At 45.7% G+C, this 25522-nt stretch overlaps 1 long non-coding RNA gene across 1 annotated transcript in view; it reads left to right on the top strand.

The window, feature by feature from the left end:
* Positions 1-8653: 8653 nt before the first annotated feature.
* Positions 8654-25522, top strand: part of LOC135389934 (uncharacterized) — a 57635-nt gene continuing 40766 nt past the window's right edge. Inside the window, exon 1 of the long non-coding RNA XR_010421622.1 lies at positions 8654-8743. This is a non-coding gene — a long non-coding RNA (uncharacterized LOC135389934). The remainder of the gene's footprint in view (positions 8744-25522) is intronic.

The following is a 25522-nucleotide window of genomic DNA, read 5'->3' as shown; positions in this document are numbered from 1 at the left end:
CGCCCGCCTCAGCCAATCACGGAGCTCTTTAGATTTGCGTTAACTTGCCTCAAAGCAGAGCTCATGTGATGCCATGACGGCTATAGGGCTTCCCAGGTATACGGCCGGCTGTCAACATTGAAGAACGTCTTTTCCAAGGTACATCTGTGCCAACTTCGTTCTCGCATTCGGAAAGCGACTGACACCTTCTCGAACGGGACGGCTAACTTGTCATAGTGATGTGCCAACAACGCTCAACCGTAGCGGTGCCTTACAGCTGGCGGTTTCTCGCTAATGCGAATTATACTTGTAAACAATCCCTTTCTTACGGGATAACTACACTACGTCTTTGAGTGGGAGCCAAGACACGTGTTGAACTTTCGTCGCAACTGGTGTCGCCATCTTTAAAAGTCACGTGCACGTAACGGCTCCCAAATAAAGAAAGAGAAATGGAGGGAAAGAAAGGGGGAAGAGATCTACATGTGTGCGAGTCACAAATCTTTCGATTTCTCCCTAACGGGGTCATATGTACCTGGAAGACTTGGGTTTCGGTTCAAGACGCTGGGCGGTTTGCCAGTATCGAGTGAAGGTGTTAGGTGCGGATACGAGGACATTAGACGAATAAAATTCGTAAACCGTATAAATGAAATACGGGTTGCGTGACATCCTGCGAGAAACAACAGCAACAACTGCTGATTTTTTCTCTACACTCTTAAAAATGATGGTGGTGGTGGTGGTGATGGTGAAAGGGCTTGCCGTTGTCGGCCTCACGTATGTGGGCAACGTCACGACTGACGCCCTGGGGAAATGTGCGTCCTGGGCCGACTTCTAGGGGAACTGTGCCGACATATGTCTGAAAGCGTCTGAGGAAAACCCAGGAAAAACCCCAGACAGCACAGCCGGCACCGGGATTCGAACCCGGGTACCTCCCGGGTTAATTGTCACAAAAAGGCGTACGCCTCCCGTTTTCAACAAATCAGGGGAGAGAACGATGTCACACGGGATGATGGTTGGCTAGGAGCATGCTATGTGGTGAAGTTCATTTTTAAGAGTATACTAGACCTGGAGTAGCTTGTCCCATGGTGAGCGGGTTCACATCTTAGTTTTTTTTTCTCCTATCATCATCAACAACAACAACAACTGTTGATTCAACGCTCTCTTTCCGCATGCCACGAAACACCTCCCGTTAAGATGCTGCATTAATTCATTGAATGCGACTCGATGGAGAAATGTTCCCATTCATCATTTTGAACAACAACAACTTTGTTGTTGTTCTTGTTGTTGGAGAAATGTTACAAACCTATGCAGCTGTATCTCACCCGACAAGAAGTGGGTGGTTTTAAAAAGATAAGTTCAAGGACATAAAAGATGAACGCAAAAGAAAAAAAAAAAGGCACACAGTCCAAGTAACCACTGTTTTTATTTATGGTTTTCGAAAAACTGAACTTCACCGCATAGCACGCTCTGCGCCAACCATTGTCACGAATTATAGGGTTATCGCTTCTGATTCGAGGAGAGAGGGGGGCGTGCGCCTTTTTGTGTTAATTATCATGAATCCACATCGACACAAAAAGGCGTACGCTTCTATCTCTCCGCGAAACAAAAGCGATAACCCTATCATTCGTAGCAATGGTTGGCGCAGAGCGTGCTATGCGGTGAAGTTCAGTGTTTAGACGCTTTCAGACATATGTCGGCACAGTTCCCTTAGAAGTCGGCCCAGGACGCACATTCCCCCAGGGCGTCAGTCGTGACGTTGCCCACATACGTGAGGCCGACAACGGCAAGCCCTATCACCACCCACCACCACCATCAGTGTTTAGAGTGATATCTTACCATACTCCACCTCCTAACCAACCATTATCTCGAATGGCATCTTTCTCTCCCCTGATTTGTTGAAAACAGGAGGCGTACGCCTTTTCTGTTACAATTATGGCCTGCATAACTGCCGAAAAAAGAAAAAAAAAAAGCGTACGAATCCTGGTTTTAACAAATCAGGGGAGAGAACGATGTCATTCGAGATTATGGTTGGTTAGGAGGTGATAAGTTGATAAGTAACGTTTTAAAAAAATATGGAGGAATTGAATTCAGCACGCGACGAAATCTGCAACCGAAAATTGAATATAAGACATAAAAAAGAGAGGAAGAACAGAAACGCCAGGACGCAGAAGTTACTGCCATTCCGTTTAACGCATTAAGTTTGCTTGTATTTCACGACTTCTCATACACATTTCGGAGTACTGTCTAGCTATGGCAACTCTACTCATAATCCGTAACCGCGTGATGACGACAGTGATCTTGCCTCCCATATCAAAACGTATTGCGCAAGCTACTATACTGTGTTTACACTGTCTTGTTCATGAGGACACCACATGGTTCAGTAGTGTTTGCGTGCTGCCGATGTCACATGTGTCATTTTTCCGTTCCGTAACGTTCTGTGTAACGAGAGCCGTGGAAAGTTTCCACTTGCGACGACAGGCATCGCTTTGTATGTCGAGCAACGATCGCGACTTCGCAAAGAACGTGATTGAACTCTTAATGGTTTCTGCTCAAACTGGGATGGAAAGATACATCGAAGGTGGACGCGCAAGAAACCTTGGAGAGACTTAGCGGAACATAAAAAAGGTTAAAAATATGTATTTATCTGCACAAGATCGGAAAGTGATATGATGTCAGTTTTATTTTTGCGATGTCTCAGTCAGAGGTGTTGTCATGGTTGCCAACTGAGCTGTTCATTTGCAGTTGTATTGCGTATATATCCGCTGTTATTTTCATTTTCACCGAGGTTTCGTTTTGCAGGGGTCAGAAAGAGGATTGGATTGAATTGGATTGGTTAAAAATAATGTGGAGATTGTGGCTCAACAAGTGTGGAGCTGGCTAGTTTAGCTCACTAGTGACTACTATAGCAAAGTACAGACTACGAGCAGCGGTGGTTGGTGTAGTTGATGATGATGTGATGACAGCATAAAGTCGTGACGTTGCCCACACCTGTGAGACCGACAACGGCGAGCCCTTTTACCATCACCACCCCCGACAGCATAAAGAATGAACAAGGCAGTAGGGCACAGAGGCGGGCACTGCTCTGTGGAGCCCCCCCACAACGAGACATCGCACTGGATGGCCATCACCATGCAGTATGCACCAACGCCTTCAGTTCGTACTGCAACATTTGTTATTATAACCGCGTATGCACACCGAGCGACATTCCCCAGAATACGGAAGATGTGCTTATGCGGCATGTTCGTGATCGACCAGAAGATATTCCGTAGCAGCCGACAGGGCTGATGGCGTCGTCTGCTATGGAATACGGTTCCAGCCGACAGGGCCGATGGTGTCGTCTGCTATGCGCACAGGACGCCGCTTCCAACACTCCGGATTCGTGAAAATGTTCAACGTAAGTAATGACGGAACTTCCCGTCCTGTAAGCAGTTTTTCTTCGACTAGAATATTCCGTGGGGATGTCGTTCGTGTGAATGACGTTTCTCTATACCCGAGGAACGTCATCATGACGTTGATAGACAGATTGAAACCGAAACAAATCGGAGGGGGAGGGCTGGGATCCACGAATGGGAACTTGTTCGCTGCCTCCTGTTGAAACAAAAGTAGGACCGAAGGTCCCCTCAAGGATGTGGCTTTCGGGCTGATCTTGTCCGCCCTAAGCTGCGAGCGTAGTTCAACTCTACCAAATTGGTGGCGCTATCGAACACTATGACGTCATTTGTTTACAAACAGGGGTAGGTCTATACACAGTAACTTGCAAATTCTCTATCTGTAGTGGGCTGTTGTATTTTATGAGCCCAATCTAATCATCGTCTCCTCTTTACGCGTGTGTGTGCGCGCGCGCGTATTTTATACCCGTCAAAATCTTCCCTTCAGGCCATACAGCCAAACAACCGTTCTGGGACATTGGATGGGGGCAGCCATTTTGGGCGTCATCATCCCGCCTCGCGGACATCACGACCATTCTAAAGGAACTATTGCGTGCAATTTGAGTCTTCCGAGAAAGCGGGCCACAATATAAATACACACATCGATGCTCGGAAGCCCGTTATTCCTAGAAATGACGCAACCCCTCCTCGAACGAGCCCTCCGCTACAATAACGGACTTCTCCGAATATTGCTTGACCGTGATTATATGATCTCACGCGCAGAAGATTCTCACGCGTCCAAACCACCGAGACGCTCGAAGGAAGCCACACGTGCCTTGTGCGATGAGACGCGCTCGTTCTTTTCGCGTGGAAAAACTTATTGAACTGGCGTTATAGTATAAATACAGCCCGTTTTTGAACTACGGTCTCGTTAACCAGACTCACTCATTAGATGGCCCCCGTTTGCTTTTCTTGCGTCTCTTGGCCGTCTTCGGTTGCATTTGTTTTGCCCTTTTCTTTTGCTTTTTGCGTTTTTCTACTACTTTCTCTTCTGTTTGAAGGGACGGTCGCGTCTGTTCCACTCGATTTCGAAACTCCTCCTCCTCCTGGGCAAGTGACCAAGGTATCAAGAATCCCAAGCGAAATAGCGGCATACTTTGACTGTTATTCCATGGAATACATGATATGACAGGAGCAGACGCCGGATGTTGAGAGTACTCCGGAGCTCCCTCTCTGGAAAAACGAGAAAACGTCACTCCCTAAGAACCAATGAGGGCGCGTCCTAGAAAAGGCGCCGTGCGGGCGTCTCACAGACTTACGGGGCGTCTGGACCGCCAGGGGTGACACAAATCTGCTTTTCGCAAAATCGCCATCTTGTCGTGGTGACACGTCATAGGCAAATTGATGTTCTGAGAGTGGAACACAGAAGCAACGGTCATAGGCAACGTCATTTCGAGGTCATGTGACTTTGCTTGCATGTCGTTTCAGCGCTTGCCGACATATTCCCGTTGACACAAAGACAAGAGATGAACAAGACGGGGTAGGCCAGCTCGTGAATGAACTCCATAATGTAAAAGCCTGAGTCTAGGCAAGAGATGAACGTATTTTGCCGGCGTAAACTATGCGGTGCTTCTTCTTAACGCCGGGTCGTCATTACATCCTTGGAAATGGTCGACAATACGAGCCCTCAAGTACAAAACTGCGCGTTGAACTGCGAGATTCTCGAATAAAACTAATTACCGGGATCGAAAAACGTCCAAAACGGCGCACAGATTGAACAAACGCGTTGTTTACAAACGGTTTGGCCGCGGAGCACGGGCGCGGCCATCCTTAAGGTCACGTGTGCTGTGACGTTTGCCCATGACCTGCCCCGAATGCACTGCGTCCGCCCAGCACCCTTTCGTCTACGGGGTCTGGTACTGTGGTCTGGACTGCGTCTTCCCTCCTCTGAGCGTCGCTCTCTCACTCCTCCGCGTAGGAAGTGACGCCACGCCGCCGAAGCCTCTACAGCCCAGGAAGCAGAGCTGATCTTCAAAATTTGTTCATTTAATATCTGAGCACAAAAAGAAAAAAAAAGAAGGCTAAGTAGATTGTTGGCCGATGCCGATCATAGTAGTATCGGTTTCATAGATGGGATTCTGGATGAGACCGACCCTTTAAGTGTCTTGGAGTATACGTGACATTCTCGAATAAACATAAACAAGCCCCCGCCACAACTTCCGGTGCCACGAAGACTTCCGGTCCTTCGGCGAGTAAGGACGGTCGGAACCAGCCGCCATGCAATATTATATCTTTCGCTTTCCTGATGTTGAAAACGTACGCCTTTTTGCAGTATTCTGAATTGCCACAAAAAGGCGTATACTAGATACTTCACATAAACTCCCGTGCATTTAGTCACGGCGAAAGGGATTAACAGAGGTGCAATGGATTTAGCCCCCAAAAGGACTGAAATGACTCAGACTCTTTTTTTTTTTCGAGCGTATAGTTAAAAAAATACTTCAAAGTATGATTAGGAATGCAACACTCTCACGTATATACATTTCTGTGGAACGTACAGGGGGGTGGGGTGGGGGATGAAGATGGTAAGGTATGGTTAATATCAGTATACGTATATATTTCTCTGCTATCATCATGCTCACCAGTCACCATCAACGCTAGAGTTGTACAGCTGCAGTTGCATAATATATTGCGCAATTCTCTACATATGTGCAATTATATGTTCTCGCTGTCCAATTGCATCCAAATTAAATAGCTAAGACGTTCGATCCCCGGTTGCTACTTATGTGTGTGTAGTGGTGGTCGTGGTGGTGGGGAGGGGGGGGGGGCGAAATCGTTTTCTTAACAAGCGGTTTCTCCAGCTCTTAATCTGATGCCCCAACCAGTACCCTCGCGAACAAGGCCGTAGACGGAGGTACACAGTAGTTATTATCATTATACCACGCCCTTAATAAACATGCCAATTGCGGAGGAAATGCATCGGAGGGGATGAAAGAGTTAATGTAGGTCGTTACATTCGCAATCGCACCAATTAATGGCGCCTAATATACAGTCGGTATCTAGTTTAGACACATGTTGCCCGCATAAGGCCAATCAGCGCAATTGCCAGTGGTGCGAGCGACAGGGGAAACAAAAGGGTCGAATTCCGGAAGGTTTATGCAGGATTGTAGTTCAAGTTGGATGGGGAACTCATCAAGTTGTCTCCCATATACCAGTTCGTTTAGCACTTGTTTCAGTTGTATCCCCTTGCTAAATAATTCGCGAACGGGAGCACCAGTCGAAGAACTTTCTTTTTTGTAAGTATCTGTCCGGTACCGCCTACAAGCTGCGCACCGTGTGAATGAGTGGAACGCGCCCATTATTTATATCAAAATTCGAAGGAATTTCGTGAAAAACATCACTTCTAAAGCAGGGCGCCGTCGGCAATAAAATGGGTAATACCCCCTTTGGGACCTTCGATGGACACATTTTAGAGAAAAATCTGGCACCGAAGTGTGTCATTTCTTGCAGTAATTAATTGGTTTCAGTTTCCATATCTTCATCGCGGCTGCTCGCGGTGACGCGCAAAACCACGCTCTTCCAGTCCGTTATCCACGAATGAATCACGTGTTCTTGAGCTAACTGCGCAACTACGAGCGCTGAAGAAAAAAGTAAGTCGGCTTCGTCAGTCCCCCCCTCCCCCCCCGCCCGGCTTATCTGTCTGATATGCGCTCTTTCTCTGTTATGATCGCACGCACGAAACACAGTCATATCACACCTTGTGTGTCACACTTATGTGTCACCGTGTGGGAGATTTCCAGCGCACGTCAAAAGAACCCCAGGTGGTCGAAATTATCCGCAGTCCTATACCCTGCGGTACGTGTAACATGTCGCCATACTGGACAGACAAACCATACGTGTAACATCACGGTACCACTATTTCCTCGTGGCGCAGTAAGCTAAAGAACGCGTAATTCATTGGTGGATAAGGGAGTGGAATAGTGTCCCCTTGCGCTTCACCTCAACAAGCCGCGACAAAAAGAAAAAAAAATGGAAAAGAAAAAAAAGAATGTAAACTGAAACCGATTAATTTTACTGCAACAAATGACCCGCTTCTCTAAAAGGTCTCCAATGAAAGTTCCAAAAGGGGTATTCCCCATTTTAATGCCGACGGCGCCCTGCTTTAGAAATAAGGTTTTTCGCGTAACTTGTTTGAATTTTTATTTAAATAATGACGCCTCCCACTCATTCACACGGTGTGCAGCCTGTACACACTCTTAAAAACGGAACTTCACCGCATAGCACGCTGTGCGCCAACCACTGCGAAGAATGATAAAATTATCGCTTCTGATTCGAAGAGAGAGGTGGGCGTACGCCTTTTTGTGGCAGTTTGGATATACGAAAATTGCCACAAAAAGGCGTACGCCCCCTTCTGTCTTCGAATGAGAAGCCATAATCCAAAATGCCAAATATGAAGCAGTTTATCTACACTCTTAAAAATGAGTGGTGGCGATAGTGAAAGGGCCACCACTTAAAAATGATGGTGGTGGTGGCTTAAAAATGAACTTCACCGCATAGCACGCTCCTAGCCAACCATCATCTGGAATGATACCGCTAAATGCCCTGATTTGTTGAAAACGGGAGGCATACGCCTTTATGTGACACTATGCTGTTCATAATTGTCACAAAAAAGGCGTACGCCTCCCGTTTTCAATAAATCAGGGCAGATAACAATATCATTCGAGTTGATGATTGGCTAGGAGCGTGTTATGCGGTGAAGTTCATTTTAAGAATGTAGGCTCGTATGTACCAACGTTGAGGAAATCCCCGAGCTGTATCCTCAACACTCTTAAAGGGGCACTAAAATGAAGAAAATCATCCACCAAAAATAACACATTCGGGGATTGGCTAAGAGCGTGGTACGTGGTGAAGACAGAGGACAAGTACCCGGGTACTCGGGTTCGAATTCCGGTGCCGGCTGTGCTGTCTGGGGTTTTCCCTGAGTTTTCCTCAGACGCTTTCAGACATATGTCGGCACAGTTCCCTTAGAAGTCGGCCCAGGACGTACATTCCCCCCAGGGCGTCAGTCGTGACGTTGTCCGCCTCTGTGAGGCCGACAATTAACGGCGAGCTCTTTCACCAGCAATACCACCACCACCACCAGACTTTTGAAGAGTACATAGAGTCAAACGTTGACAAGACGGAGATACAAGTCGAGATACAACCCGTATATAGTCTCTTTGTGATGCGAACGAGAAAGAGATAACCTTGTGGAATAATAAAAGAGTCACTCGAAGAATTATCGCGACAACAGGAAGTCGCCTCTACCGGAAGCCGCCCTTGAAAGTGTTTATCACGAGCTTCTGCAGAGTCAAACAACTCCATCTTGAAATAAATGCACCCGACTGGGAAGCGCAACGAAGGTAAGGATCAGAATGAATAAATTCCCATCTGAACCGCTTCCGTTCTGCCGATTCTCGTTTTCCTTTTTTCTTGTAAGACCGTATACATTGGCCACCTAACGTGTTAAGAAAATAACCACTAAAAGATGCTCGACATATTCTAGCGTGCTTCACTGTGATATATCCTCGCCACCTTACCAGACGTTATACTCTTCGCGATTTTAACCTAAACTTTGTGACATTTCTATAAATAAAGCCCGAAATTTGCATACCCTGCAGAACTTTTCTCTTTTCTTTTTGACGAGAGGAGTCGTTTACCTCCGTCCCACGTTTAAGGCCATTGCCGTTTCAGACACTTAGCGGTGGCCTCCGTTTCTGCTTCTGTTGACGGCGTCGTCTGCTTCGTCTGACGTTCCACCTTATTAAGTTCTCATCGACAGTACATACGACGACGACAGATGGATGGAGGAAGGCGCACATCAAGAGAAACGAAGGGGGGGGGGGGGGGAAGAGAGGGACAGAGAGCGAAATGATCGATAACCGCTGTGGTACAACTTCCTTCAGAATAGGTGCAACTTCTTCTCTCTTTCTCTCTGTTTTGGGTGATTGCACTCTAAAAACAAAGCTTCGCCGCGCCAACCATTGCCACAAATGAGTTATCGCTTCTGACTCCAAGAGAAAAGGGGCGTACGCCTTTTTGTGGTAATTTGGATATATGAGAAGTGCCACAAAACAAAAGGTGGTGGTGGTAGTGGTGGTGGTGGTGATGGTGAAAGGGCTCGCCGTTAACTGTCGGCCTCACAGATGCGGGCAACGTCACGACCGACGCCTTGGGGAATGTGCGTCCTGGGCCGACTTCTAAGGCGCCGGGATTCGAACCCGGGCCGAACTCGACGCGACAGACGCACAAATTTCTCGACGCCACAGACACACACACACACACAAAGAAAAAAAGGGCGTACGACCCCGTCTCTCCTTGAATCAGAGGCGATAACCCTATCATTCGGGGCAATGGTTTTCTCGCAGCGTGCTATGCTGTGAAGTAGCACTGATTCATGTTTTTTTTTTTTTGGGGGGGGGGGGATATATTTATTAGACGAAAGGAAAAAAAAAAGAACGGGGGAAGGGTCAGCCAAACGGGACGTCGGATAGCTATTCCACAACGTGCTTTAGGTTTTAGCACACATTTAGCACTCATTCATATACTCCACTATCGCGCGCTTGGTCGACCAAGAAATTAAAAAAAAAAATCAACCAGCTATGTTTCTTCGGTGGACAGGCGATCGAGAAAGCAAACTAATAACAATAAAAGACAGAGAGAGAGAGAAAAAAAAATTGCTTTTGTGTACTGGATAGTGGAAAGAAGGCTAGAAGGTCCCACCTGCCAAAACCTTTAAAATAAATTTCACCACATAGCACGCCCCTAGCGAACCATCATCCCGAATGACATCGTTCTTTCCTCTGATTTGCTGCAAACAGGGGGCGTACGCCATTTATTGTGGCATTATGCAGTTCGCAATTGCCACAAAAATGGCGCCCCCCCCCCTCCCCCTTTCACCAAATCACGGGAGAGAACTTCGTCATTCGGGATGATGGTTGGCTCAGAACATACGCTCTGCGGTGAAGCAGTGAGGAGTGATTTAGTAAGACAGTCGGAGAAAACATCTGCGGTCTTGACCTTCAAGAATCTCTAGAGTCTAAAGAGGGCTGTCCAGGCTCCTTCCTTATTTTTTTTTAAAGAACATTTCTGCTATATATCTTTTCGACGACCGTTCTCCTCGGATTACAAGCGGAAAATAATAAGGATATCAGGCGAAGGAGCAACATTGCCTGGGCCCTTGTCAAAACAAACATGTCGCTTTTAGCGCCGTCAAGAGCGGGTGGCGGAAAAATACTCGAATCGAGACGGCGATGAAAGTGAAAACTTGTTGACGCTTTCTTTCTTTCTTTTGAAATGGCAACCTCGTTTGGGGACGAAATATATCACGCACGACAGGATCAGGAGGAGGCAGAGGAACAACTGCTCAAGGATCCAGCCAATTGAGTGGAAGGACGCGTATATATATGTACGTCACGTGACTTCTTTTCGCCGTCGCCATGCAGTCCATGCAGCGCATGTGGGGTGTTCAATCGCCGGTGTCGGAATTTTTTGTTCTTTCGCTATGCTCGTGTCAGACTGCGTGGCAGCGGGTGGGTCACGTGATCGAGGGCTTGTTGCCTTCCTCCACGGGAGAGAAGGTGATGCAGCATCAAGGTCAGCGTAGTGGAGGAGGATGTTGTGTCAAGCAAGTTTCGGGGCTGTAACGTCGACTGGGGTGTTTTTTCTCATCTTCTTTCTGGGAACGAGAGTTGCAGGAGTGTTTTTGAGTGGAATTGTAGCATAGCATGTTCGCAAACAATTGTAAATACATTTTTATCGTGCTTTGTGAACCCTAAAAAAATGATTAACCCGAATATCGAAGTGCGAGTGATATTTGTTCGCTTCGGGGAAGAACGATTTGTTGCAGACGACAGCGGCAGAACATGTGGCATTTCTGTCGTCTGCTTTGGAAACTGCTGAAAGAGAAAGCAGGTGGATTGAATGTGCGTTTGCTCGAGTTCGACGAAATCATCACAATGCCATGGCTGGTCATTTTTCAGAGTAATAGCTGTAGCTAATAGCTCTAGATCACAAATCATGTTATCCTTGCAGAGGTATCAGAAAGTTAAGTTCTATGCGATGCTAACACTGCACGCGCTAGCAGAAAACGCACCTGCTACAGGAAGCAACGTAAGCATTGCAGAAAACGCACAAAGAATAGCAAGGCACGGGAGACCCTGAAAATACGGCTGTTTCATGGGCAACGTACGCGTAGTTCTGCATCGTGCAAGTATAGTTACTGTATGAGATGAATTAATCCTGTCGTATTAAAAGCGCGCGACGTTGGGTGATTGTAGGATATCTTGAGGTTGAGCTCACGATAAGCTCAAACGTCAAAGCTGGTTCCCTCCGATATAGAACGTTTACAAGTTACCAGGATTATCAACATTGTGTCCTCAAGACAGTTTTCGTTCTTTTCCTCGTTCACGAACTCGTAATTTTTAATAGTTAAAACGTTACTTTCCCCAAAAGCCACACGTTAGCCTGACAAGTCCAATCTAGCGTCTGCCAAAGTGGGTTCCTATGTGTTTTAATGTAATTGGTTCCTATTTCCCGAAAAAAGAAAGAAAAAAAAAAAGCGTCTGAGAGCAGAACGAAAAGGTGTCGCTCAGAACCACGTACAGCTGCTTCGCGAGTTGACCCTCGAATTACCCAACGAAGACAGATAGATCCGCCCGCGGAAATGCAATAACACTAAAAGATGAGCACGGAGACTATGACGCAACGCGGAACAGACGCAGTCACGAATATGTGGGCTCTGTTCTACTGCTCCGCATTCCCAAAGCATTCAGCAGAGTTCAAGGCGATCGACAGGAATGTCTGGCGCAACCTTGATTGATTGATTGATTTGGTTTTTAAAAGAAAAAAAAATGACGCAATCTTCATGTTCGCCCATCTATCCGTTCCTTCCATATTTTGCTCAACGGAAGCGTAGCTCAAGCTCCGTACACCTGTGCGATCTAGTATAAGAGGAGGAGGAAGAGGGGGAGAGAGAGTTGTACCGTTAAATATCGCACACAAAGAGCTGTGATATTTTAAATTCCTGCACTTGTATCGTAAGTCGCGATCCGTAAAACAAGGAACTTTGCAATTACTCATTTCGTTATTTCAGCTATTTCGTGCCAATTACGTGTGAATAAGGTAAGCTTTCCTTGAGTTGCCAACTGAAGTTGTTGTGACATCATAATTTAGTGGTATATTATACAATATTCCATCCTCCATCGCAAGCTTCCCTTCAACGTATAGCTAAAGCCTTTAGTCGAACACCCGACGATTCCTCTTGAATGAAACTCCGCCCATTGTGACTTTCGTAACATTTGTGCCACGAAAACCCCCCTCCCTTCCTCCTTTTTTACGGGATATCCCAGTCGCAATCAACGACATCTTTAAGGACCTACTCGAATAATAGAACCGGTTGTCACCTTGCGCAACTGTTGATAAATAAACAAACGACAAAAAAAAATAAGAAAAAAAACGAAAAAGAAAACGAAGAAGAGGAAGAAGGAACAAAACAGAGAGAAATATCCGGTTGCTGCCTGGCGGGTGTGGTTTATAGCGCGATTCAGCAATCCCTCCGTGCTGACGCAACGCGCGGTCAGAGTGCAGGAAGCATCGGTTTCAAGGTCATCACGCAGCTCTTTACATACAATAGAGAGAGAGAGAGAGAGAACTACCAAGAGCTGTATACATTCAAGCCACTGCGTCAGAATGTATACTATATCTTCCCCGAATGCCAGAAGGCTGAAAAACTTGAAAATAAAGTATTTACTTCACTTCACCTTGCGGCGAGCACATGTTCTTCGGCGAACGGAAACTCCCGTTACAGACGCGGGGGCTTTCCTTCGCTCTAAAAAATGTGGCTCCGCGGTGAAACATATTTGTCTTTGCCAACTGTATAAAATGAAACGTGATTTGAGACGCTATAAGTCACAACGTTGCGTATTGTGTACGCTGACGTTATTTTTGTTTTCTCGAGTGATTGTAGTGAAACGTGGAGAATGATTCGTATGATGAGGACGCTGTATACGTGATCTTTTTTTTTAAAGTCGAAATCGGAACAAATCGGGGTTTATTTTTTCACGCACGTGACTGGGGTGAGAATCGGTTCATGTCTTGCCTTCGTTGTTGTGACCATACGAGCATGCTTTATGTCAACGCCCATCCTATGTCATGCGCAGTCCAATTTCAGTTTGCTTTTGTTTTATTTCTTTGCTAACCTGTCCGTATAACATTTTTACACACCCCTCCCCCCCCCCAAAAAAAAAAATTATTATAATTTGGCTGGTTGCTTTATTGGCGTTCCATTTTGATACTTTTTCCCGGTTTTAGTTCACGCGTTTTACTTGCTTCCATCTTGTTCTGCAATAGGTAACTTCGTTGTGTATTTTTTTCGGGTACTGTCACTTCAAAAATCTCCGCCATAAAAAAAAAGAAAGAAAGAAATGCAAAACGTGTACGCATCCAGATTTTTGTTTTTGTTCCTGAAGAGCAAGCGATCGCGTCTAGCAACATCGGATTCGACGGGCAGCCTTCAGACGTGTCTCATCACCTGCTTGGCAGTCGTTTAAATGTACATCGCAAGCCGCGCGCGAAAGCGAAAAAAAAAAAAAAGCGCGAGAGAATTACGACATGGCTGCCTGCGACCCCGTTTTCTTTCCGAGATACGCGGAGACGCGCACACGGAGAGGCCAGCGAGGTCTCGCACTCGATTTGGGCACATCCATCGGGAAAGATCATAAGGGTTGCATGAGAAATGACTGGCGCCAAATGTGCTGTGCCGTATGTACTATGGTGGCATATGCGTAACATATGGCCGCCACTTGGCGCGCGTTTCAAACGTTGCCTGTGGCAGCTATGCCGCGTCTATAATTTTTTTCTGTTTTTCTAACTCCCCTATCGCAAGAAATGGAAGACTTCGGTGCTAGTTATTCTCCTGGAAGAGGACTCCACCTCAGTGTTTTGCTCAATACGACTTTCGTAACATAATTCTGACAGAAATCCCATCGTCCGTGCGTCTTGTTCTCCGTCTTTTGTCCTGTCTTTTTTTTTTTACCGCTGGTTACCTTTCTCCAATAAATATGATTCATAGCATAGCAAACAAGCGAGCTTGAGGGAACACGAAGAAGGACGACACGACGCGAAGGCTCAGATCTCAAATCTCAGATCTCAGGCTTAGATCTCAGAGAAGGCACGATAACATCGCATTACGACCGATAATCCTTTAATCCCCAAGTGTCTCGTTACGGCCAAATCTCATTACGGCCGAAGGTAGTCTCGTCTAGGCCGAAGATGTTTCATCGCGGCCAAAAAGAAAAAAAGAAGCATCCACCATATTAGTAATCGCTGTGTTTTATGCTTCCCGTAGCGACAGCTGGGTGCGGCCACAAATCTGAAATGGAGCACACCAACAACTACGCACGATGGAAAAGTGAAATAGACGAGGACAACATAAAAGTTTCCGATATTCCTGTGGTCACATATCGTACGGTGGCATCGCGAAGGTACCGAGCAGTTCGACAAGAGAGACTGAACTGAAATGAACTCTAGGTCAGTGAGAAAAATGAAGACGTTCACTTCTGTAGAGAGCGGGGAACGTTTCCGGTAAATCAGGTTTCCTACAGGAAAATCTCCCGAGTCAGAAATATTACCATATACGAAAACTTGACCTTTCGAAGACTTTCAAAGGACAAAGTTCATCCGTATATTGACGCTCCTGCTATGCTTCGAAAGACAAAGCGCGGGGTGACATTTAGGTTCCTTCACCCGAAGAAAGTATATATTATTCGTATACAAGGGTTGCGCTGAGAAGGAAAGATCAAGTTCGTTGGGGGGACTTTATAATATGCGCACCGGAGCTTTTTTTTTTTTTTTTGATTCCGTGTTAGCGCTACGAAGCAACTGTGGCTATCAGCGGCGTACAGATGTGGACAGATGGAGAGAGGACAGCACGAAGGAGTGTCTGTATCTAGAAGTTGCCTGTAACTACGCGATTTTAAAAGTGTCACCCTCGGATATGTAGCCAAAATAAACAAAACGATACACACACACAACTCACAAAACTTACGATAAAATAGACGCAATGGCTTCTAGGTAGTTTGGTGGAAAACGGAGGTGTCATCTCAGATTTTTTTTAGAAAAAGTAAAGGTATTGCGCCTGGAGATTTGCGATAGAAATGACGTAATGCCTTCAGGGTGCGAGAAAATTAAGGCGTCACCTTCAGCTTCTCGAAATAAAAAATAAAAAATAAATAAGGGTAACGCCTCGAAATTTGCGATAAGGTAAATGTAACGCACTTAGATTTGAGCCGCAATTGAGATTAAGCTTCCAGATCTTTGACAAAACAAATTAGGTATACCCCTACCGGATTGCGACAAAATTAAGCTGTACCACTTTCAGAGTTGGAGGAGACTGGATGCAGTGCTTCGAAAAAAATCGATACAAAATAAAGGTAATAAATGTGATAAACTGGAACTTGTACCCTGGAACAAGGTATAGGCGAATTGTTTTTACTGCGTTGTGCTGCAAAATAACAACACAAACAAAAAAGCAAAGACAAACGCATTTATACAGTACAAAAACAATAATCGTGAAGTCGCAAAATGGGAGCCCCTTTCGTACAAGGCACGACACTTTATCTGATCAACGCCCCCACGAGGAAGCCGAACTATCTTATCACGCCTGTCAGAAGATGACGACTAGTTACACACATCAGCGCGCACGCTCGCTTCAAATATCAACAGAGAAAGGTCTAGGAGAGTCTAAATTAACTTCGAGCGTCGTCCGGGGCAAGCGCTGAATTGCAGCAATCATGTTGTCAACGCTTCGTGGTGCTTGACCGTATAACGCTTAATGCAGCAGCAAGAAAGATTACTGCATCGTAAAGAAGAGCTACGTATTCGCGAGGGCAGTTTCACCGCGCGCGAAGTGAGCGGTGTCTGACAACACAATTGTATGAGCATGCCTCAGCAGCTGTACACTGCAGCTGTAGAATCTAGAATATCACGCAGAGCATGCTTCCGCACGTGTGTGACTCCGAAAGAAATGCCCGACGCACGGCAACGGATGTTTACGCAGCAATGCGCCGAAAGAACTATATAGTCGTGTTCAACCTAAGAATTGCATCTGAATTGCACCTAAGAATTGCACCTAAGGTGCATCTTTCTCCCATTATCTACTCCCAATTATTATTATTTCTCCTTCCCTTTTAGTGCCATGTAGTGTATATCTGTATGTTTGTACTGTATGTATCAATGTGAATATCTTCCTGTTATGTTCTTGTTTGTGAATATGTCCTAAATATGTTATGTTTTGCGTAATCTGTATATGTTTGTATATATGTGTGTATATATTTGTAAGTACTGTATCGTCTACGTGCGCCAATACCAAGGCTTTGGCTGTTCTTGGGCTCGTTAATAAAGTTTATTATTATTATTATTATTATCTTGCCGAACAATGTGTTATGTTCTACGGCTTTTTAATCAGCTTTCTCTCGATTTCTCACTGATTCAATCAATGACAGTTCAAACCACGGTTTAAACTGAGGAAACGATTGCGTCAGTAGTTCCATTGCAACTAGTGTATTTTCATGCATGAAATGATTTGGTTGTTTCTATTGTGCCGTACTATATCTTTTATTGGCTTTATTTATAGCTTCAGCTTTGTGGGGCCCTCCTCAACAATACTTATCCTCCGCTCTTGAAGCCATCCAGCATAGAGCAGCCCGTTTCATCGTTGGTGATTACTCACGTCATTCTTCAATTTCGGTAATTAAACAACAACTTCAACTCCCTAACCTAGAAAGACGTCGATACATTGCAAGGTTGTCTCTGTTTCACAAGTTCATTCATACCATTCCGCCTAGCATTTCCCCTCTCACTCGTTCTTCCACAATCTTTCCCCGCTTCGACCATTTGTACAAGGTAACTCGTTTCGTCTGCCACACTGATATCTTTGCTAAATCATTTTTTTGTAAGACTACTATTAACTGGAGTGATCTTCCCTTGAATATTGCGGAGCTCACTGATCACACCACGTTTCACAGGAAGATATCATCTACCATTTAACCATTCACTAATAATCAATTGATTCCTTTCTTGTCGCACCGTTATTTGTCAAGTGCATTTATTGTTATACCTAATATCTGTACAACCCCACTCCCCCATGCTCGCAAGAGCCTTTGGGGTAAATAAATAAATAAATTTATCATCGTCATCTTGTAATAAAGTTGTTTCTTTTATTTATACAGCACTGTACTCTATTTTTCGTGAATGCCGTTTGACTGCCACAGTCCCAGTGACACAAGGCTCTCGGCTTAGGCAGACCTGCTGTATACTCTGCACGGTTGCAAATAATGGCAATAAACATTATTATTATTATTACTCCATTATTTGACAACCAGAAGACACATAGTGCTCGAACCGTTCTATTATTATTTCGTCTGTTCATATATTTACGTCTCACCACAGTTATTTTCACGGTTCAATGTAACAACGATATGTATAGGCTCGTTCAAAAGTGGCAGAAATAATAATTTGGAATAATTTGCACACTCAATGTGATTTCTCCCCAGATTAGTCGTCTGACCTTGAAATTTACTCCCCAACACTGGAAATACGCTACGCAAGCAGGTCAGCTATATCTGCGTAGCTCCTCAGTTCCCACTCTCCCCTGTTGCCGTTAGAGCGACCTCATTGGCCCCCTCTCCTAAATAAGGGGGTAGCATTTCAGTGTTGAGGTGCACGTGGTTCTTCTGTGGGCTCATGCCGGTCCACGAATAACCCCCTTATTGCTGCCTTGTGAGTGGACAGAGTCACGTGGTTTCTCCGAGGTTTACCCTTTCCCAAACGAAAGGTACGACAAATGGTTGCAAAACAACAAACAACTTTATTGTATTGTAGAGAGATGATGAATGGGGAGTTTCATCGCCAGGGGGCGACACTCTACCCCATTGCTGGTGGTGACGCGGGGAATGAAATAATGAGCCCCATAACAATAAGGATCGAAGTCCTATGGTATCCAGGTGAAGAGAGCTTTGGGGGCAGAGCGTTGGTGGGCTGGATGTGGACCAAGCAATTTTGTGAGAACGGTTCGGGAAGCAGTGGGCAACTGAGAAGAATGTGCTCTAGATCTTCTACAGCACCTGGGAGGGTCAACTGTCTTAAGAAGTAACGCCAATGCGCTGTAAAGCGCCACATCGAGGCGCATTCGATGAACTAATGCGGCATCTTGACGAGAGGTATGGCGAGGCATGCGGAAAGCGAGGAGGAGGAGGGAGGAGGAGTGTCGTTGGGAGGAATCGAGAGGTCTGCCTGCCTGATTAGGCGGCATGTTTCTCGGGAGGGGAAAGGTGGTGGAGAGGAGGAGAGGAAAGGGTGAAGCCGACTTCAGGGGAACTGTGCCTGGAATTGATTACACATCTGAGGGAAACCCAGGAAAAACCCCAGACGGCACAGCCGGCCCGCGGATTCGAACCGCGGACCTCCCAGTCTCCAAGCGCACGCGTTACCGCTGCGCCACCGGAGCTGGTATGCGGAAAGCGGGATCAGCTCTGCTCAGCATAGCTGGGGGGAGAATGTCCGCGGTCCATTGGCGCGAAGCCAGGGGAGTCACGAGGCGTCGAAGTACGGCACAACGATCTCCTCTCAGCAGCGCAAGACGCGTCCGTCTCTGAGACGAGAGAGCTGCTTCTGTGGCGCTGTCGGCCTGTTCATTCCCTTCGATACCGCAATGTGCTGGAACCCACTGGAGAACCAGCCTATGTGCCCTGCTTCGCAGACAAGGTTGTAAGCCATTAACACACCCATCACCAACGGTGCGGATGAGCCTCGGATGCCAGAATTTTCAATTGCTTCCGCAGCGCAGATGTAAAGTCAGTGAACATGAAATGGTTGCAGTAACGCATATCTCGTTCTCGAAAGGACTAAGCGCTACTCTTTAATCATAATGCGGTGTAGACTTACACGTATTTACATTTCTCTTTTTCATTGGGTGTGCAGGTAAGATCGCAGAAAATATGATGAGCATTCACACTGGGCAGTATACGATTTTCGACGTTATTTTCTTTTTCTTCAAACCAAATCCCATTCAAACGAACATCCCGTGTCATCATTACTTCTATTTCGTTTATTGTTGTTGTTGTTTTTCAAATCAAATCCGTGCGTTATATATAAAGGGTGCTTCGTAAAGACTGACGTTAAATATATATTAAAAAAAAAAAACGCTGAACAGCCACACATTAGACGCAGACAATAGTATGTAAGCACTAAGTAAGGAATAACATTGGACATAAAGAGCACTTAGCGGAGACGCCTAGATTAAATATAAGGAACGCTCGGCAAATACTCGCATGCTAGACGTCTAGCGATTACATAGTTATTTTTACTAAATTGGTCACCGCAATTAGATATAAGGAACGCTCAGCAAATACTCGCATACTAGACGTCTAGCGATTACATAGTTATTTTTACTAAATTGGTCACCGCAATTAGATATAAGGAACGCTTAGCAAATACTCGCATACTAGACATCTAGAGATTAAATAGTTATTTTTACTAAATTGCTCACCGCAATTAGATCTAATGAGCGCTCAGCAAATGCTCGCATACTAGACGTCTAGCGATTACATAGTTATTTTTACTAAACTGGTCACCGCAATTAGATATAAGGAACGCTCAGCGAATACTCGCATACTAGACATCTAGCGATTAAATAATTATTTTTGCTAAATTGCTCACAGCGATATTGCCAACATTGAACTTTTTGAGAACAACAACAACAACAACAGACACATCATGATGACATGATTGATGTGGGTTCGACCCAGAAGATGTGGATTCGACTCCTACAGCTGGCTAACCTTTCCAATGACTTCAATCTTTCATGATTGATGTGTTTAGTCGCAGAAGTTGTGGTATCCTATACATAACCCATTACATGTGGGTTATTATGTGAGTGAGATGGGGATCAAATAGACATACACACACAAATGATCAGACTTGCCAATGAAGCCTTCCAAGAAACTGATAAGAAGACATATTATAAACCAGGTTAAGTTAATCGACTTGCGCCCACGACGTGCAAGCCTTCGATAGCGCAGCTGCAAACGTACGAACTCCGATATTCCAATAGGGCTACGAAGAAAAAGCGCCAGGATTGATGAACGGGGCGACCCATTTGATTAGGAGGAAGGAATCAATACTTCCCGACCGATCCACACAATAAATACCTTTCTTTTCTACGAGGAATGTAAGGTCCCTTGCATAGAAGGCGATCGAGGTTAGACCCGAATTACCCCAACAAAATTCAAATTTATAGTCCCCGCACTTTCCTGTTGGAAACCCCTATTGAGGAAGAACGAAGAAGGGCCTAAATCCGGCCTTGAATGTAGGCGTGCAGCAAGGGCCTTCGTGATTGACGCGGCCCTGCTGTCAGATGAATCCGTTGAAGAAGGTTAGGAGTGTATTTGACTTTCGCCTACTCTCTTGTTCGCCGTTCCATCTTCGTCCATTTTTCTAGTGGCAGCCCACGTGGAGTGTAAACACAACCCTCGCACAACAGAATAAAAAATTAAAAAAAAAGAGGAGGGAGAGCGGATGTCGTCCCAAAAACTGGCCAAACCGGCTCGCGATGGCCTATCTCAGCAGGAGGCGATGCTTCTGAGCTGAGCTGCTGCAGCGGATGCGTGTTTCCTTCCATGCAAAGGGGTTGTTTGTCGAGAACGATGTCGTTACTTTATTTCAATCAGTTTCAGTCAGGAACGCAGTGTGAAGGATAATGCGCGGATTGACTTGGATTGGCTTAAGAACTATACTCTCGACTATGGGACCTCCTTCTATATAAACTAACCAAACCATTGTACCCTGAAATAAATAAAAAAATGCAAAATAGATAAATGTAATTGAGTCTGTTACGCAACATGGTAATGCGCAGGCTTACAACTTGATGCATAATGTAAAAACCCCGAGACTAGGGAGCACGAAGGGACACACACAAACACGAAGTCTCAAACACAGCTGAAAAAGTTGAAAAAATTTGTTTTAACATTACGCATCCACCAGCTCGCTTGCATCCTAGCCATTTTTTCATTGCAACTTGACTTTGCAACTTGAGGCGGCAGATAAGTGGAGAGTAGAATACGAGATTAGAAAAAAAAAAGGCTGCATCTCTCGGCATTGTGTCAAACGTGTTTAAATGTGGTCCCGGTCAACAGAACATCCTGGCCAAATATCGGCTGGATATTGCTCCAGTATTGTGCCAGTATTGCCACTACCCAGCCAATACTGGGCCAACATGTTGTGATGCTTTGGGGAAGGGATGGGGTGCGTTGGCTGCAAATTTATGGCAGAACTCTAATGCCTTTTAATCTTTCGCGAGAGCGTTTTCTTTCTATTTTTTTGTATCTTTCAGTGTTACCGTGGTGTTACACAATTTCGGTGTACAGTAATCACAGGACGATCAAGTGGTCGTACGTAGCACTGGCACGTGGTGTCACGTGACTATATAGAGCCACGGACTGACCTACACGGCCGGCGACCCTGCAGAGCTTTCCCTTTAAAATCCGGCATTCAGAGCCTTCGCATCGGGATACACTTCGGATGATAATGATGGTAGTGGTTGCGGCGGTAGTGGAGAAAGTTGAACAACGGTGAAGCAAGCGCCACCTGTGGCACGCAAGTGATCATGGGAACTTTGAGCGCCTTACAACATTACGAGACACCCAGAGGCGGATGTAGAAGAAGAACAACCTTCCCGGCGTGCGAAGCAGCAGCGTCAGCTGGGTCAAATCATAACCGAAGCAGACGACGGAGCACTGTCCCTCAAAATTCCCATGCTGCTTTGCGCCGCGCGCTTGGTGGCGGGCGCATCTTTTTAAAATCGTCTATTAAATAGGGCCCAAAAGAACCTTCCACCTCAACCAAATTGTTCGGAAAAATAATCGGCAGATTTCATCGATACCTATGAGACATATCCCAACTATACCGGAACGTGTCGTGCCGCCACGCAATGACGGATGAAACACCGATCGGCGCATGTATCGGACATGTGACTTAATTAATCCTGTTTGTGAAGGTGCTCATAACGCAGTCATTAAGAGCGAGGTTATATAGAGACGACGTTACAAAACTAATGTCGTCTCCTGTATAGTTATCGGGTGGCTTCCACCGGCAATGAAGCCCGTGCATGCCAGACGAACCAGTTCAGGGGCGGAAAGCTCGCACGGTGTTGCTCAATTCCCAGACCAATTAACGAGGTATTAACTGGGCCACATTTGAACGGGGCCTGGGGAAGCCCTCTTTCACGTACCACGTGACGTACGCCACCGTCCTGACCCGACAGGTGTGTGTGTGTGTGTGTCAACTTGTACGTCGACGCTGTGTACGTGTATGTATACGAACGCAAAAAGACGCGTGACCTTTCTTGGGCGAGGAGTTGGCTCGAGTAGCGACAGTCGAACGCTGCTGTTGGGTCGTTCTGGATCGCCTAAGAGCGCGAATGTACCTGTAAGGTAGCTAACTACAAGTAACCCAATTACATATTTACATTTATTTATTGCTAACTACCCCAAGGGTCCTTACGGACATTAGATGGGGGGCGGGAAATAATAAGGAGAAAAAGAAGGGATACATCAACACATATATAGCATATCAACGATCATGAATTAACAAAAGATAGCAATCAGCAGTACATACGTACAGCAGGAGGCAATTCAGAGCAACCGAAAATAAAAGATAGAAGGAAAAACAGATATGAAAATGGGGGGGGGGGGAACGTATACACATTATCTAAACAATGCACACCAGTATTTATCGCGCATGTTATTTTGAAAAAAAAAAAGAAGAAAAAGAACGGGGCTACATTTAGGTGTGGTATGAAAAGTGAACGTATACATGTTTATGGAACTTCTCGTGACCTCGTGACCAAGTTCCATTTGAATTCTAGATGCTTACATTCTAGCAATCACTTACTTGCAGGATGACTTACGTATAGTAATTGTAGTTGGAGTTACTTTTGAAATTACTTTGCATGCGATTTGGTGTTCAATTTCATTTTAAACACTGAGTCATTTTTACGATTTCCACATTTTGACCAACCCATTCCACGATGTTCGTGACTTTCATTCATCTGTTCGATTGTTGTTCTTCTATCACCGTTTCACTGGGATTTTGAACGCATTCATCAAATGTCGTCAGGTAGTTGCAGTTCATCAGGCAATCAGTCTCGTTCTTGTGCATCTCCTAAACATAGATTTCCAGTAATCGTACTCCACTAGTTATTGCATTTGTCAGTTTCATAAATATTTCCATATTTGTGCTGCATTCCTCGTAGAAGAAGAATTGTCATAATTCAGGGCTTTACGTCGCCAGGACAACTGCGATCATGAGCGACGCCACGGTGATCGGGTCTGTGGACTAATTTTGCGCGCCTTAGAGCTCTCTAAAGTGACACACCGGACTCGGAAAACACAGTTTGTTTTATTTAGTCCATGAAAAGAAGGTGCCTGAAGGATTCTATACTCGAAATCTAAATCCTGTTGACGAACGCTGTGCATTTCTGTCAATTTTTTGAAGGTCTGCTGAGCCTCCACAAGTTTCGACGACGCGAGGAGCGGGTGACGTAATCATAACACCACGAATTAAAATGATGTCATGTTCTGGAGAGGCCACTCGTCCCCTAGCAACAACGCCGACGTCCGGGGAGGGTTACGTCGTGGAGAAGTCATGTGAGGCTGATCGAAAGAGGGGAAAATGCGAGAGACGTCTTCTCCCTCCTTTGTGTTTTCTCGAAGGTCGGAGCGGTCGGATGATATATCACGTGGGGTTCCGCCTAACGGAGTGCAAAAAGTGAGCCCCCTAGAGGACGCGAAGGGCAAAAACCTTGCCAGATGAGAGCCGGCCGCTCCGTCCGAGGCTAACATGACGTCACAGTTCTCAAAAATAATACTCTAGCTTTCGCGTCACGTAGAGCTAAACTATTTTCGCGGAACGTAAAGTGAAACAAGAAGATTTCAGTAACATGACTTTGGTAGGATTCTGAATACACGAGATTTAGTGCGTAGCGGCACTTTAACCTGCGCCGAAATCTCGACACACGTACCGCACCCCACATTGAATGTTCCTCGCGGAAGACGTCGTGTCAAAGTCACTTGTATCCTTCCACCAAGCTCCCACCCTTCGTCGGCCGGGTTCGAACCCGCGATCTTGGGGAAGAAAAATAGTAGAACCTGTCAAAATTATTTGTTGAACGAGTCGAAGTCTATGCAACTCAACTACTTTTCGAGTAACTGTAATTGAAACTAAGTTACAATTATGATTTTGTAATTGTAACTACAATGTATTTACTCTTGTAAGAGTGCAGTTATAATTGTAATTCAGTTTCTAACGGTACACTGAAGCGCTTATCGTCAAACGCACCTGCCATTGTCGAGACATTCCAGAGTTTTAGTAGATCGTCGATAAGGTGTGGTCCGCTATAGGTTGCTCCAAACGCTTTAATTTGTTTTTTATGAAAAAAATCTTCTAATCTATCTAATTTGTGTGTGTATCGTCATCAAGTAAGGAACCTGTCTATATGAAGGCAGACCCTTATACACGTAATTCAACTGTATCTAATTATGTGCTGGCATCGAAGCGGAAGTCTAGTAACATGGACTGCCCCCCCCCCATATAACTGTCTTAACGAACTGGGACTAAAACTAGAACTAGTGCAATACCAACTCCTTCCTGTGAAATCACACCGCGGATTGCAGTTTGTGCTTGTCGTCGCCGTGCAACGGACCAAGACTGTGGTGAGTCGCGTACGATCTAATTTGTTTTTTAAGGGGAAAAATCTTGAAATCGAGCCCGCCATGTTGGGTCCCGCGAGGCTGCGTCGCCTACCAATGGGACGCCAATCTTCCCTTTCTCCGCCGGAGGACAGCGCGTGGTCGATCCAGCTCGCGACCGAAGAAACTGGTTTGGATGGAGGGGACTCAACATGGACGTCGCGTTCTCGGAATGAGAAACCACGTGACACGAGCGGCCCAATGGCGGGCACCGAACGGCGGCTCCGGCGCGGAAAAGGAATACGATACTCTGTACACATATTTAGTGACTCTTGCCCCAACGCCAGTGCGCGCGTTCAGGGACACGGCCCACCCTGGGGCAGACCGCGTTGTCTAGTT

This window comes from Ornithodoros turicata, chromosome 3 (assembly GCF_037126465.1).
Source record: "Ornithodoros turicata isolate Travis chromosome 3, ASM3712646v1, whole genome shotgun sequence".
Taxonomy (NCBI): Eukaryota; Metazoa; Arthropoda; class Arachnida; order Ixodida; family Argasidae; genus Ornithodoros; species Ornithodoros turicata.
The sequence above is the reverse complement of the archived record's forward strand: the minus strand, read 5'-3'. Positions and strand labels throughout refer to the sequence as shown.